The following is a 4,824-nucleotide window of genomic DNA, read 5'->3' as shown; positions in this document are numbered from 1 at the left end:
CCTGGTGTGGTTTTTCCTTCCTGGACCCTAACTGATACAGTCCTTGGAATCAGAATTAGAGTTTATTTACTACCTTCTGGAACACATGTGGTTTTCCAATGAATCCAAAGTACTTACCACTTCCTGCTCATTGGGAATCAATGTGATTGGGAATCAATGTGATGTTCTGTGGGATGTCAGAAGGCTTAAAGTTTCCGCAGGTAAGATTACGGCAGAAAGAAGGGTATGTAGCATAGCCCTGAGGCTAGACAAAGGTGCATTGCTATCTCTGAAATAACTCCTTCTAGACTGGACCCTGGTGGATACAAGTATCTTTATTTATTTACTTATTTTTATAGAGACAGTGTCTCACTATGTTGTCCAGGCTAGTCTCAAGCTCCTGACCTCAAGCAATCCTCCTGCCTCAACCTCCCAAAGTGCTGGGATTACAGGTGTGAGGCACCATGCTAGGCCCAACATCTTTTGGTTTTTTTTTTTTTTTTTAGATGGAATTTCACTCCTTCACCCAGGCTGGAGTGCAGTGACACAATCTTGGCTCACTGCAACCTCGGCCTCCTGGGTTCAAGCGATTCTCTTGCCTCAGCCTCCCAAGTTGCTGGGATTACACGCATGGGCCACCATGCCTGGCTAATTTTTGTATTTTTAGTAGAGATGGCGTTTTGCCATGTTGGCCAGGCTGGTCTTGAATTTCCAACCTCAGGTGATACACCCGCCTCAGCCTCCCAAAGTGCTGGGATTACAGGCATGAGCCACTGCACCTGGCCTCGGCCCAACATCTTTAATCATGAAAATCTGAGAGTGAGCTACATTTAGTGTGCATGAAGGAACCATATTTTTCCTACCTTCCATCTCAAGTCCCTCACTGAGGCTGTAAAACAACAGGAGATCTTGTAAAAAGCTTAAATCTCTAGATTCAGGGAGGAGAACAAGATTGCTTTAAAAATAATGCTGGACAAACAAATTGTGGCATATTGTTCAATATGTATTGAATGGCATCGTATTGTGTGCATCAGAGAAAAAGAATGAACTATAGTTGCACGTAAGCAAAGGGATGAATTTCCTGGACATAATGGTGAACAAAAGAGACCAGACCCAAAAGAGTATACACTGTAGGAGTCGATTTGAACGTCCACGAATTCAAGAGCAGGCAAAACTATACCACGGTGATAGAAGTCAAAATAATGGGTATCTTTTGAGGGGGGATTAGGAACTGGGAGAAGGCACAAGAGAACCTTCTGAGCTGCTAGAAATATTCCACATTTTAAATTGGATGATGGTTCCATGGATGCATACTAATGTAAGAACTGGTCAAGCTGTACACTTGAGATGTGTGAATTCTAAATGTGTATGTCCTCTCTCAATAAAAAAGCAATATAAAATGTTTGGTTACAGAGTAGCCATTTAGAGAGTATTTGCAGAATAAATATGTGACTTGAGCTCTCAAACTCTGTTGCATTTATTTCATTGGTAGTACTAGTGTTTTATTTTTTATTTTTTTATTTTTATTTTTTGAGACAGACTCTGGCTCTGTTGTCCAGGCTGGAGTGCAGTGCGCGATCTCAGCTCACTGCAAGCTCTGCCTCCTGGGTTCACGCCATTCTCCTGCCTCAGCCTCCTGAGTAGCTGGGACTACATCCTCCCGCCATCACGCCCAGCTAATTTTTTTTTTTTTTTTTTTTTTTTTTTTGAGACGGAGTCTCGCTCTGTCACCCAGGCTGGAGTGCAGTGGCCGGATCTCAGCTCACTGCAAGCTCCGCCTCCTGGGTTTACACCATTCTCCTGCCTCAGCCTCCCGAGTAGCTGGGACTACAGGCGCCCGCCACCTCACCCGGCTAGTTTTTTGTATTGTTTTAGTAGAGACGGGGTTTCACCATGTTAGCCAGGATGGTCTCAATCTCCTGACCTCGTGATCCGCCCGCCTCAGCCTCCCAAAGTGCTGGGATTACAGGCTTGAGCCACCGCGCCCGGCCAATTTTTTGTATTTTTAGTAGAGACGGGATTTCACTGTGTTAGCCAGGATGGTCTCGATCTCCTGACCTCGTGATCTGCCCGCCTCGGCCTCCCAAAGTGCTAGGATTACAGGCATGAGCCACTGCGCCCGGCCGCTAGTAAAGTTTAGAACTTTTTAAATGTTAAATTCTATACCCAAGTGACATACAAAGTTTAAAACACATCTTCTCAGGCTGGGCACAGTGGCTAATGCCTGCAATCCCAACACTTTGGGAGGCCAAGGTGGGAGGACTGCTTGAGCTCAGGAGTTTGGAGACCAGTCTGGACAACATAAGGAGACCCCATTTTCTACAAAAAAATACAAAAAGTAGCTGGGTGTGGTCATGCGTACCTGTGATCTCAGCTATTTGGGAGGCTGAGACAGGAGGATTGCTTGAGCCAAGGAGGTCAAGGGGGGTGCAGTGAGCCATGATCGTGCTGCCACGGCACTCCAGCCACATTTCAACCTGGGCAACAAAGCAAAGCCCCGTCTCAAAAAAAAGAAAAAGAAAAAGAAAACCTCCTCAGAGTAACATGGCTTAACAAACAAAACACTGGAGGGCTTATTTGTTTATTTAAACTACTTTATACCTCTGAAATATTCAACCCATGTAGACATCTGTATATACAAAGATTTCTTTTAATCAGATGAGTACTGATCACACCTTTGAAGTGCCCAAGTGGATACAGTGGTGGAGGCCACACAGGAGACACGGGCCATCTCCGGAGTCTCTCTGGGCCTGCCTTGTGTGGAGGGGAGAGCACAGATGCAGACCAAGGCCAGACTCACTTCAAGTTGAGAAATGGGACAAATGGGACACATAAAATCGACATCAGCCACCAAGATCCTGTCTGAAACCTTACTTCATTCCTACTGGTTAGCAAATGCCTTTAGCTCATTGATTGCTCACAAAAGGAGCAAATCCAGAAGAATGTGTGTGCCCAGTATACAGGCTAACTTCATGCTGATCTCAACATTCGAATGCCCAGGAGGCTCAGTTACTGAGCATTTTCACCAAGCCAATCTGATAAGGTTTATAATGTATAGACTTACTGGTATTTAAATCTCATAACATCCCTATGAGGCAGGAACACTATAATCCTCCTTTCACAGATGATAAGCCTGAGTCACTGACGTAACTTGTTCACAGGTATTCACCGTCAGGGCTGGGATCTGAATCTATGCAGGCTGGTTCCCCAGTGGACTCTCAACCATTACTATATGTTCTTTTTTGTTTTTGTTTTTTTTTGAGACGGAATTTCACTCTTGTTGCCCTAGGTTGTAGTGCAATGGTGCGATCTCGGCTCACCGCTACCTCTGCCTCCCAAGTTCAAGCAATTCTCCTGCCTCAGCCTCCCGAGTAGCTGGAATTACAGACACGCACCACCATGCCCTGCTAATTTTGTATTTTTAGTAGAGACGGGGTTTCTCCACGTTGAGGCTGGTCTCGAACTCCTGACCTAAGGTGATCCGCCCGCCTCAGCCTCCCAAAGTGCTGGGATTACAGGCGTGAGTCACCGCACCCAGCCACTACTACATAACCATTCAAGATAAGAAATGGTAAAAGTTGTACATAAGGGAGGCAGATAATTTGTTCTGGGGTATTCGGATGAGTGGTACAGCTACGTCATAGCAGATTGGAGTGACATTTGAGCATCATGCAGAGGCCTTGAGCCACCCAGCTTCTCTGCAGTTCTCCTTTCCCGAGTATATTATCTGCCCGCTGCTTGTTGGTTTCCTTCTTCATTTATTCAGTTGTGCTACAAATAATTGTATGCCTATTACATACCAGGTTTCGGTATTATGTACAGGAAATGAGAAGACAAATAAGAGACAACCTCTTCCATATTTATGGCATACACTGCCCTCAGTTTAGTTTCTTTCTCCTGTTCAAAATTTCATTCTGTTTATTTCTGCATCAGTTCAGGCTGCTGCTTACGTGAGGTAACCTCAAAGTGACTTTTTCAAAGTCCTGACCCTTTGCCTTTCAACATCATTTAAGAACAGCAACAGCATCCGGATCTCTCAGTAAAATGCCTTTTCAACAGCTCAAAGCCAGGCTTGTTTTTGTTTTAATTTGGGAATGTTTCCAGTGAAACTTAGTTCCATCATTTAATTCCTGGCAGCCCAATAACCAGGGAGCGATAACTCTCTTATCTGTGGGCTGTTTAATGACTATATAGCACCACCCTGGGAGCAATACACTAAGGCCTTCTTCCAGATGCCATGTTTTAAGGCTTTCAGCTGGAAAGACCATCACTCTGTAAAATTTATTTTGATTATTTTAAGTCAGGATTTGGCCTTCTTATTCAGAAAAAAACAACAACAAAAAAAACTGGCCCCTGGCTTTCTGCCTCCTGCACTTCTGACTCTAGGCCATATGAGTATCTAATTTCTAGTTTTTCAGACAGAGAAGGTTAGAAACTGGTAACCGTGGCCTCAACAGCAGATAAGCACATCAAGTCTGTGACAAGAATTAAGAAGACTGCTATAGAATTTTTTTAAAAGTCATCTCTTGTTCCAGAAAGCATAGCTGTCTCTTCCTTTTTGTCCTCCATACCCATTCTCTTTGAGAAGTCCAGGTCTGAGAGGCACCAGACACTCCATTGACTAGGGTTTTGCTGCCTATAGGTAATTATGCTAAAAGTCTGCAGTAGTAGATCTTATGCCGGCATAATTATGCATTCTAGAGCAGAAGGTTTTTGCTGGAAAGCTTCACTGTTAGATATGATTTGCATTTTTTACTAGATACTTGTCTTTGGTCTTTGAGGACAGACATATTAAGGATTCCTTTGTGCATCAACAGAAAAGCAAAACACAAAACAGCCTATATG

The sequence above is a fragment of the Rhinopithecus roxellana genome, chromosome 14 (genome assembly GCF_007565055.1).
Source record: "Rhinopithecus roxellana isolate Shanxi Qingling chromosome 14, ASM756505v1, whole genome shotgun sequence".
NCBI classification, from domain to species: Eukaryota; Metazoa; Chordata; class Mammalia; order Primates; family Cercopithecidae; genus Rhinopithecus; species Rhinopithecus roxellana.
This window is presented reverse-complemented; position numbering follows the sequence as displayed.